Source organism: Petaurus breviceps, unplaced genomic scaffold, assembly GCF_028583685.1.
Source record: "Petaurus breviceps papuanus isolate PSGF00001 unplaced genomic scaffold, PetGlider_PUasm1.0 90784, whole genome shotgun sequence".
NCBI lineage: Eukaryota > Metazoa > Chordata > Mammalia > Diprotodontia > Petauridae > Petaurus > Petaurus breviceps.
Genome location: NW_027187345.1, coordinates 13653300 through 13665489, shown reverse-complemented (window position 1 = coordinate 13665489; position 12190 = coordinate 13653300).

Below are 12190 nucleotides of genomic sequence, written 5' to 3'. Positions count from 1 at the left end.
ATCAAGCAAAACAAATTCCTCCATTGGTTGTGTTCAAAACAAATCTCTCTTTCTACTCTTAAGTCCTTCTCTTTGTCAGAAGGTGAATAGTGTGGCAGGAATCAGGGATCATCATTGTGTTGATTAGAGTTCTGGTAGCTTCCAAAGTTGTTTTCCAATGTGGAGGTTATTATATAAATTATTCTGGTTTTGCTCATTTCAGTTTTTATCACTTCATATAAATTTCTGCATGTCTCTAGGAAATCATCACATTACCCTCTTGTTCTGATAAGTTTAAGCAATCTTCTTTTCTTTGATATCTAGATTCTTTCTTGTTCATGGATTTCAGGTATTTAAATGAGATATTTTACATTTTTCTCTATTTGTTCAGTCTTTGATTTTGTTTTAATATTTTTTGTTGTCTCAGAATTACTAATTTCTATTTGGTCTATTCTATTTTTAGGTAGTTTATTACCAGGGTAAGGTTTATCTTGTGTTAAGCTGTTGAATTTTTGGTGGTGGTCATTGTGTTCTGAGTCTCTCCTCCATACCACTCATTTATTTTATAATATCATATTTTCCCTCTTCTTTGAATTCCTGTACCATTTCTTCTAGGAATTCTAATTAGTCTTGTGAGATAGCTGTCTTTTTTTCTTTGATGTATTGATTATAGGTGTTTTTGAATGATTCTCTTCCTTTGGGTTTGTGCTTTTTTCCTTGGTTTTTCCTATGTGGCTAGTTAGGTCAAACTCTTATGTGATTATTTCTCTCATTCAGAAGTTTCTTCACTACTCCTAGGTTTGATTCAAACAGCATAATAATAATCTGCAAATGGTAGGATCTGTAGTACCTCACTTTCTACATGGAATTTTTCTTGGACTTGTATGCTGTGCATGACCTCCATATGCTACTTAAGTCTGTTGGGGCACTGTGCTTTCCCTCTGGCTAATATCAGGTTTTTTATATTTATGGCCACACAGGCTCTATGGAGAAGTAGCATGATATAACACACAGAATGCTGGACCCGGAGTCATGAAGATCTGGGTCTCAGTCCTCCTTCAGACACTTACTGTGATCCTGTGTAAATCACTTAACCTCAATCTGCCTCAATTTCTCCAGCTGTAAAATGAGAACAATAACAGTACATACCTCACAGGGTAAGAGGTAAGAATCAAATAAAGATAATATTTATAAAGTGATTATCACAGTGCTGGCCATGTAGTAGGTACTTTATAAAGGCTTATTCCTGCTAAGACTCGGTTTCCTAATCTGTAAAAGAAGATAATGGTAGTACCTACCTCACAGGCTTATTGCAAGACCCAAACAAGAAAATGTCTATAAAGTGATTTGCAAAATCTAAAAGTACTGTATAAATGTTAGCTCTAATTGGTAGATGCTAATGGTATTTCAGGGCAACTAGGTGTATAGAGGATGGAGCCTGGAGTCAGGAAGATTCATCTGTGTGAGTTCATTCAAATCTGACCTTAGACACTTACCAGCTCTGTGACCCTGGGGAAGTCACTTAACCCTGTTTGCCTCAATTCCTCAGCTCTAAAATGAGCTGGAGAGGGAAATGACAAACCACTCCAGTCCCTTTGCCAAGAAAACCCCAAATGGGTCATGAAGAGTCAAACATAATTGAAATGATTGAACAATGATGTTTCATATTTGTATCTTACACTAAAAAGTATTTTCTTTGCACAATCCTGTGAGATAAGGTGCTCAATATTATTATTTTACATAGGAGGATACTGAGGTTAAGAGAGTCTAAATAATCTTTTCAAGGTCACGCATCTTGTAAATAGTAGTAGCAGGTTCAAATCCTCAGAATCCCTGGGTTCCTTCAAGCCTTGGCTACCTTCTATGGGAAGCCTTACTCAATCTCCATGGTGATTAGTATTTTCTCTCTTCTCAAAGTATCTTATATACACTTATTTGTGTATTTGGGTATCTGCAGTCTGACATCTCCATGTTGGTTCTTCAGTTTGACAAACATTTATTATTCATCTTTTGCAGACTTTTTTTTTTTTTACCAAACTGTGCTTCTTCCACAAGAGAGCAGAAAACTAAAAAAAAGAAAATTGCCCAAATTATTGGACTTTTAAATCCAACTCCTGCTTAAATACATCCACACTTTCAAAGATAAAAAGGGTCAACTGAAAGTCAACAACAGTGAGACTATCACTATGAATTTGACCCCATTAACAGTGAATACAGCCCAGCAACAATTTAATGTTCCATGCACAAAGGTCAAATGTAAGTCTGTGCATACTGTATCTCTAGGAACAGTTAAGATTGGGGTCAAGATGTTCCCAGGGGAAGGTGTCCTTTTCATTCTTTTGTTTCTTAGTGCCATAGGGTACAGAGCTGCCTCTACTTGACCTACTTTTTTTGATGTTAACTATCCCTGAAATATAGGCCAGAATGGGTCTTATATCACCCTTATGAAGTAGATAGAAAGTGCAGCAATCCCCATTTTCTTACCCAAAGCTAGAGAATTTGCCCATATTAATTTTGTTGTTGTTCAGTAGTGTCCAACACTCCCATGCCCCCATTTGGGGTTTTCTTGGTAATATACTGGAGTGGTTCACCATTTTCTTCTCTAGCTCATTTTACAGATCAGGAAACTGAGGCAAATAGGGTTAAGTGACTTGCCCAGGGTCACAGAGCAGTAAGTGTTTGAGGCCAGATTTGAACTCAGGAGGATGAGTCTTCCTGACTCCAGGCCTGGCGCTCTATCCACTGTGTCATATAGCTACATAAGTTAATAAAGAAGGTTAATCTCAGAGATGGGGAGAGCCTAGAATTCCTACATCTTAAAACATACATTCTAACATACATGAAGATAAAAAAAATGAAGTGAAAGGCAAAGTAATATAATAAAGATATAGTCAGGCTTAGAATCCCTGAAAGACCTGGGTTCAAACCCTGACTCTGATACATACCAGCTACATGACTATGGACTTGGCCTTTCAATGCCCTGAAGAACTCTTAAAGACTATAAATAAAAAATTAGCTGGCCATCTCAGTACAAAAAGGAGTGTTCACTCTGGGAGCTCCCCACAGCCATAAAATCCTAAATCTGGATCAATTCATTTCCCCTCTACACCCCCGCCTTGAAAATTTTTTTCTGGACAAAAAAGTATAAAATTAAATATTTTTTTAAAATAACTTTTCCATACACAGCTTTCAAGTATTCTATAGACTTAACAGTTTGTTTATTGATTGCTACTAACTTTGTCAGCATGATTTGAGTTTGAGGCTTAGCGCCCCAGGTAATAACCACCACCCCACCCAACCCTGCCTCAAACGCTACCCTGAACATTTTGTCATATATTTCTAGTATAGGATAAAAGATCAAAGATAAGGCCACAGAGGTTATTTTGTTGTTGTTTGTTTTTGGAAGGGGGAAGGCAAGTCAATTGGGGTTAAGTGACTTGGCCAAGGTCACACACCTTGTGGGTCAAGTGTCTGAGGTTGGTCCTCCTGACTCCAGGGCTGGTGCTCTATTTACTGTCCCACCTATCTACCCCAGCAGAGATTATTTTAAAAAAACTTATGCCATCAAAATCCTTAGTCTTCTTTGTCTGCTATAACTTTCATGGTACTTTATTCAATGTTCTAGAGTTGACTAGGCAGGTAACATCACCCCTCTGCCTGCTCTCCTACAGACTATATTTTATGAAGAAAATGGCTATCAACAACTTGCGCTTCAAATTTTATTCCTTTTTTATGAAGGTCATACATAAATATTTCTTTTAGACACAGCATAGGTTGAGAATAGCACAAAAATGAGTTACTTTCCATATTTCTTAGATGAAACAAATATTTATGAAATGGGGGGGGGGGGGTGTAAAAAGCCATCAAATATTATCTTACAGAACTGGCCTTAAGGTAAAGTGAGTTGAGGCAAATGACTCAGATCCATGTTTTGCAAGAATATACAGTCAAACAAATCATTAACATTTCTGTATGTTGCCAACAAAATTTAGCAGGAAGAGATATAAAGAGAAATCCCATTTAAAATAACTACAAACAGTATAAAAAGCTTGGGAGTCTACTGGCCAAGACATACACAGGAACTATATGAATATAATTACAAAACACTCTAAACAAATAAAGACATCTAAAATCAGAGAAATTTTGATCGCTAGTGTGTAGGCTTAGTTAATATAATAAAAATGATAATGTTATCCAAATTAATTTACTTACTCAATGCCAAACCAATTAAACTACCAAAGAATTATTTTATAGAGTTAGAAAAAAGTAATAAAATTCATCTGAAGGAATAAAAGGTGAAGGATATCAAGGGAATTCATGAAAAAAGAAGGAAGAGGGCCTAGCAGTACCAGATCTCAAATTATACTACAAAGCTATAATCACAAAAATAATTTACTACTGGTTAAGAAATAGAGAACTTTATCAGTGGAACAGACATAGCTATATAGATGTAACAGATATGTGGATATATCTATATAACTATATATTGATCATGTTAAACATTATATTTATATAACATTAATATATATGTATACACACATATATTGAGCACAATAGTTCTAGTGTCTGATGAATCCCAAGATCCCAGCAATTGGGGTAAGACTTTACTATGTGACAAAAACTGTTGGCCAAACTAAAAAGAAGTCAGGCAGAAACTAGGTACAAACCAACATCTCACACCATACACCCACATGAGCTCCAAGGTTGCATAATTTAGACATAAAGTGTGGCATCATAAACAAACTAGATAAGCATGGAAGAAGTTACCTGTCAGAACAATGGATAGGAAAATTCATGACCAAACAAGAAATAGCGAGGTTCACTTGAGGTAAAATAGAAAATTTTGATTATATAAAATTTAAAAGTTTTGGGGCGGCCAGGTAGCACAGCGAATAAGAGTACCAGCTCCAGTGTCAGGATTGACCTGGAGATCGAATCCCGGGCTCAGACACTTAGCACCCACCCAGAAACACCTGGCCGTGTAACCTTGAGCAAGTTACTTAACCCCAATTGCTTAGGGGCGGCCAGGTGGCTCAGCGAGTAAGAGCACCGGCTCCAGTGTTGGGACGACCTGGAGATCAAATCCCGGGCTCAGACACTCAGCACCACACCCAGAAATAACTGGCCGTGTAACCTTGAACAAGTTACTTAACCCCGATTGCTAAAAAAAAAATAATAATAATAAAATAAAATTTAAAAGTTTGTATATAAGCAAAATAAATTTAGCTATAAAGTTAGAAAATTAGGGAAAATCTTTGCAGCAAATTTCTCTCATAAAGATTTCATTTCTGAGATATACAGGGACTTGAAGGCAAATTTATAACAATAAAAACCATTCCATAACTGATAAATGATCAAGGGATATAAATAAACATTTTCGGAGGAAGAAATCCAAACTATCGACAACCACATGAAAAAAATGCTCTAAATCACTAACAATTAGAGAAATTCAAATTACAATAACTTTGAGGTTCTGTTTCATACTTGTCAGATTGACAAAGATTACCAAAAAAAGAAAATGACAAATACTGGAAAGACTAAGGGAAAACAGATATATTAATGCACAGTTGATGGAACTGTGAATTAGTCTAGCCATTCTGGAAAGCAATTTGGAACTATTCCCAGAAAGCTATTAAACTGTATATTCCCTTTGTCCCAGCGATACCACTATTAGGTCTCTATGCCAAAGAGATCAAAGAAATAAGAAAGGGACCCACATGTAAAAAAATATTTAGATTAGCTCTTTTTGTGTTAGCAAAGAAATGGAAACTGAGGGGGTGCCTATCAATTGGGAAATAGTAAAAAAGTTAAGGCATATAAATACCTTATATAAATACTATGTATAAATATGCATATTTAAAATATGTGTTAAAAATCATCTGCATAGAGATGACAACTGAAACCATGGGAACTGATGAGCTCACCAAATGTGATAGTATAGAAAGAGAAGGCAGTCCAGGATATACTCTTGAGAAATACCCGTGGTTAGTGGGCATGACCTTAGTGATCAAACATGGTTCTTCTTGGAGAAGAACCAGTAGAGAACAGAATCTCAAAATACAGAAGAGAGATTACCTACCAATTCATATTAGCAGCTTTTCTGCAATTTATGGTTAAGTATTGCTTCAGTTTGGGGGATATATAAGAGGGACCTAGATGGATCTCAGGTCCTGGAGTAAAAGTAGTGACCCATACCTGCTGTCAGAGCTGAAAGGGACACTGAGTGGGGAGTCCTCTCCCACAGGAGTAGAAATTGTGACGCTAAGGGACAAGAAAAGATTAGATTGTATCAACTCACTAAAAAAAATTTAACATCTTCCCCTCTCCTGTTCTCATCTGCTGCCCAGAAATATGGGGTTCTGGAAGCCTTACTCTGATCCTGGTAATACTGTCACTCCTGATCAATGCTGTTACTTGTAAATCAGTTTGGAGAAAAATAAAGACAGTATTATTAAACAAATACTTTAAGATAATTTGTGTAAAACTCATAATTTTTAAAAAATTTCTTCACATTTATTATATCATTTTATCCTTACAACAACCCTATGAGGTAGGTAGGTCAGGTACTATTATTCCCAAGTAGAAAACAAAAAGAGATCTGCCTAAGGTTACATAGCTAGTTAAGGAGAGAGCTGGAAATAGAAGTGAGGTCTCCTGATTCTCCACCTTGCAGTTCTTTGATGAGCCACTGTCAGCCAGGAGAGCAACAAATTAACTAGCTATGTGAACTTGAATAAGTCACTGTACTACTCTCTCCCTGGAAAGGATCACAGAAGCCATCCAGTTCAAAGTTTTCAGTTTACAGAGGAAGAAGCTGAGGATTAGAGATGAAATAGGAATAGCTAGGTGGCACAGTGGATAGAGCAATGGTTCTGGAGTCAGGAGGATATGAGGTCAAATCCAGTCTCAGATACTTATTAGCTGTGTGACCCTGGGCAAGTCACTTAACCCTGATTGCCTCAAACAGAGAGAGGAGAGAAAGAGAGAGACAGAGACAGAGACAGAGAGAGATGAAATGATGTGCCTGAAGTCACTCAGGTAGCAAGTGTGTCAGAGATAGCATTTAAATTGATATCCTCTGACTCTAGAGGAAATGTTACTTCCACTGTACCATGTGTAAATTAAAGGAGTTGGACTAGATAATTACTAAGGTATTCTTGTCTAAAATCCAGAGATTCTAAGTTAGTAATATGCTTCCTTTGGAATAAAAGCTTAAGTTCATTTTATTTCCAGATGGAATTGAGACGGTACCTTTTTTTTTGGTAAGAATAAACCACTATATATTTATTTATATATTATATATTTATGTGCTTGTATTTTTCTAATTAATCATCAATAGACAAGCAATCTAGTGAACTGCATACCTTTAAACATTAGTGGAATTTTCTAAAGTTTGGTGGAAGACAGAAAAATCCCTAAAGTATCTTCCCTATGTAATGGAAATGTAAATTTTAAAGATCTTCCCTGCCCCTAGGCAAAAGTGCACCTGGAGCCTGGGGTGGGAGGCTTGTTTCTCAGTTGATACTTTTTGATGGGCCAGTGGGTCCAAAAGGTTGTTACATTCTCTGAGCCAGGAGAAGACTATATAAGCCCTGATGTGTAGCTTTGTTTTGGGGCTCACTTTGAGAAGTGTTCTGTGATTTGATATGGATTCTGGGAAGCCATTGTCCGGATTCCCCCCTCCCCCCCTTTGAAAAAACCCAGATGTTGAAACCCAGATGTTGACTGAGTATGGATGTAATGGTTGGACAGTTTGAAATCTGTCTACTAGATCTGTTTCTGTCTTGATAATTCTGTCTGTGTACTTTGAAGTTCGGGGTGCTGACCTTTTCCCCTGAACAAGGTAAAGGATATATGTTTGACTGATTAAAGTAAGCTTGTTAACCCATTTTGAGTTGCTTTCCTTTAACAAAGCAGATCTAAGAACCTGTATTGGCAGCAAACCCTGAGGATGCTTGGGGTGCTTGCTGCTACAAAATGGCATCACGAACAGGATCTGCAGAGTAAAAGGAAAGTATGGGGGCTGGGATAATTGTTTGTTTCCCAGTTGTGGTAGCTGTGATTCTGTGGAGCCATGGAACAGGAGAGAAGAATGGCCTGCATGCGGACTTCGCTGAGCTGAGAGCAGGAATGGTGAGCTGCCTGCATCCGGACCTGGGCAGAAGCCAGGAGCGGCTGCCACCTGCAGGAGGAGAAGGAACCCAGGAGGTCGGAATTCAGCCACAGGAAAAGATAAGAACTGAGCAGCAAAGCAGGGGCACTGAATGTGTTTCCTGGCTGCATCCCACAGTTTGGGACCCAGGGGGAGGATGGACTTGTGACTATGGTGGGTGGGACGAAGTGTCGTGAACCCCCAAGGACCCCACCTTGTTGGTTTTGTTGCCCAGCCCCCTCTCTGTGCTTGGAGGCAGGGGCTGGAGCTGTGTGAGGGGAAGGACACTCCCCTCCCCCCAGAAATTTATTTGCCCTCTTGTTTTGAAGTGATAATGCTATGTACTTTGTGTTTGTTTAAGGGCCAGTAGCCACTTTGGTAACTTCAGTTCTGTATCTTGAAAATGTGACCTAAGAGATGTTTAATGCTAATTCAAAAGTAAATTGACTATGCTATGGGCATGAAAGATCTTGGGGCCGAATGTAATGGAAATGTAAATTTTAAAGATCTTCCCTGCCCCTAGGCTAAAGTGCACCTGGAGCCTGGGGTGGGAGGCTTGTTTCTCAGTTGATACTTTTTGATGGGCCAGTGGGTCCAAAAGGTTGTTACATTCTCTGAGCCAGGAGAAGGCTATATAAGCCCTGATGTGTAGCTTTGTTTTGGGGCTCACTTTGAGAAGTGTTCTGTGATTTGATATGGATTCTGGGAAGCCATTGTCCGGAGCCCCCCCTTTGAAAAAACCCAGATGTTGACTGGGTATGGATGTAATGGTTGGACAGTTTGAAATCTGTCTACTAGATCTGTTTCTGTCTTGATAATTCTGTCTGTGTACTTTGAAGTTCGGGGTGCTGACCTTTTCCCCTGAACAAGGTCAAGGATATATGTCTGACTGATTAAAGTAAGCTTGTTAACCCATTTTGAGTTGCTTTCCTTTAACAAAGCAGATCTAAGAACCTGTATTGGCAGCAAACCCTGAGGACGCTTGGGGTGCTTGCCCACTACACCCTATTAAAGGAATAGAGGACTAGCCCATTATAGTGAACTACAACTATAAGCAGGTATGCTTTTCAGTACTGTGGAATAAAAATATGTTTGCTATAAATATATTTCTTTGATTCATATTTTCTGTCATGTGACCCTCTAGGCCCACAAATTATTTATATTACACTGTTATGTTACCATATAACATTTTGCTGTATTATATTATGTTATATTATTGTAATTTTTTTGTTAGTAAATAAGGCAACATTAGGGGGCAGGTCTTGGAGTGAGACCCAAGTTCAAATCCTACCTCTGACAATTATTATTTATATGACCATGGACAAGTCACAACCTCCCATTGCTAAGGCAGTTAAAAAAAATTTAGTATTTTTATTTTTTCCAATTAGAAAGCATTTTAAAAAGTTAATTTGTCCCTCCTATTACTTCTGCCCCCATCCTTACAAAAAATAAAACCCTTGGTATATAGCTACACAACCTGGAAAAACAAATTCTTGGGTTAGCTATGTCCAAAAATGTTTGTCTCTCTATCTGCATTTTAAATTCATTAGTTTTCTGCCAGAAGTTGAGTGGTGATTTCATCTTTATTCTTTTGGACTTATAGTTTAATTATTTTGTTGATCAGAGTTTAAAATTTTTTCAAAGTTGTATTTTACTTTGTTCTGCATCAGTATATAAAAATCTCAGTTTCCTGTGAAATTGTCATTTCATCTTTTCTTATAGTACAAAAAATATTCTACTACATTCATACATCATAGTTTGTCTATTCTTCAAAAGGGGGATATCTCCTGTCCCCTTTAGTTTTCATTTTTTTGACTATTACCTAAAGAACATTTTAAAAACAATATTTTCTAATATAAAGATCCCTTTCTTTTTTCTTTTATTTTATTGGGATATAGGCCTAATAGTGATATAGCTGGGGCAAAGGGTATGCACAGTACGATAATTTTCTGGGCATAGTCCAAATTACTTTCCAGAAGGGCTGAATCAATTTAAATCTTACCAACAGAGAACAGCTTTTCCATTTGGACAATGTGCCAGGCCAAGAAGTTAAAAAGATGAGGGTAGCAGGCTGTATTGCCTTTGGGAAATCATGCAGTCTCTAATAATCTTAAGTTTGTTCCTATCTATTTAATGACAATATTCTTCCAGTGATGCTGTATGACTATAAGTGATGGGCCACTGTGAGCTCCAAAGAATTAAAGGTTCCTGGGCAGTCAGTTGATCAACAAGCATTTATTAAGTGTTTATGGTATGCCAGGCATTGTGCTAAGCCCTGGGGATATAAAGAGAGGTTAAAAACATGGTCCCTGCCCTTTAGGAGCTCACATTCTACTAGGGAAAATGACACAGAGAAAATTGTACATAAAAGATATACGTACTATAAATGGAAAGTAATTTCTGAGAGAGGGAGAGATACCAGGTGGTCTTATGTAGGAACTGGGATTTCTGATGAATCTTGAAGGAAATCAGGGAAGCCAGAGACTATGGTAAGTAGGGAGAGTATTCTAGACATGGTAGACCACCAATGCAAAGGCACACAGTCAAGAGAAGGGAAGTAGTACTTACTCACCCCTCACTACTTTGTTTAAGGTATGTCTATATCTGATAGTTCTCAGTATAAATAACAATTTGATTGAAGCTTTGAAAGAGGGCATTTTGTTTGAAGGTGAATTTTATTCTAATCAGATAATATAAGAGAAGTAGCCGAATTTAATAGCACAAACACTGGATTTGGAGTCTAAGCACCTGAACTTGAATCCTAACTCTATTACTTACTAACTTTTTGAACCTGAGAAAATTACTAAACTTTACAAAGTTGTTTTCTCATTGGTAAAATGATAATTGGACTAAATGATCTGTAAGGTCCCATTCAACTCTTAGACCTATGAAACAAGGTATTACGGAAGCTACAAGCAATCAGAAAAATAGAATATACTGTTGCCTGATAAACTGAGATCAAAGTGGTAGATAGATTAAACCACCAGGTAGCACTGCTAACCACTATCTTGCTTCTACTCAATTATTAGCATCTTGACCTGGGCATTCCTATGTTCAACCATGCAGTTATGTGTATTACCCCTGGGCAGAAATCCTGAACTTATGGTTTTCGGAGGATAGTTCCACCTTTCTCTTTGGGGTAGTAAGGATGGACTAGGGTGGGGGGCATGTATTATTGTTATTGTTGTTCAGTTGTGTCTAACTCCTCTCCAGGGAATTAAGGCAAACTGAGGTTAAGTGACTTGCCTGAGGTCACAAAGTTAATAAGTGTATGAGGTTGGATTTGAACTTAGATCTCCCTAACTCCAGGCCCAGCACTCTATTAAGTAAGTCTTGCCTTTGAATTATTGCATATTTGCCCAGTTGGAAACCAATGCTCAAGTTCCCACCTCTGGCAAACCCTACCTCTTCCCTGAATTTGTTATACATCTTTAGTCCTTATTGTGACCTGATCACAATGAAGTTAACTTTCTACATAATCCAGCAAACAGGCTTGATTGAATATGGTGCTTCAATTCCTGGCATAAAATCAATAAGCAAATAAACAGCACATAACACCAATAACACAATGGATAATAAAACCTAAGATCATAGATTTAGAATTGGAAAGGACCTCCTTAAAAGCCACTGGATCCAAACCTATAATTTTATAGGAGAGAAAACTGAGGCTAAGACAGGACAAGTGACTTATCAAGGTTCATACAACTAGTAAGCATCTGAAGCAGGATGCAAAAATGTTTTTAGCTTAGTTGAGTCTTTTTTCTATTGTGTCCAACTCTTTGTGATTCCATTTGGGATTTTCCTTGGTAAAGATGCTAGAGTGGTTTCCCATTTCCTTCTCCTGCTCATTTTACAGATAAGAAAACTAAGGCAAATGGGGTTAAGTGACTTGCCCAGGGTCACAGTACTAGTAAGTGTCTGAGGCCAGATTTAAACTCAGGAAGATGAGTCTTTCTGACTCCAGCCCCAGGCTCTATCCATTCTACCATCTAGCTGCCCTAAACATAGCCACCTACCTGTCCTTTATCTACTAAGTTAGTGTATCTCCTAGGGACCAGG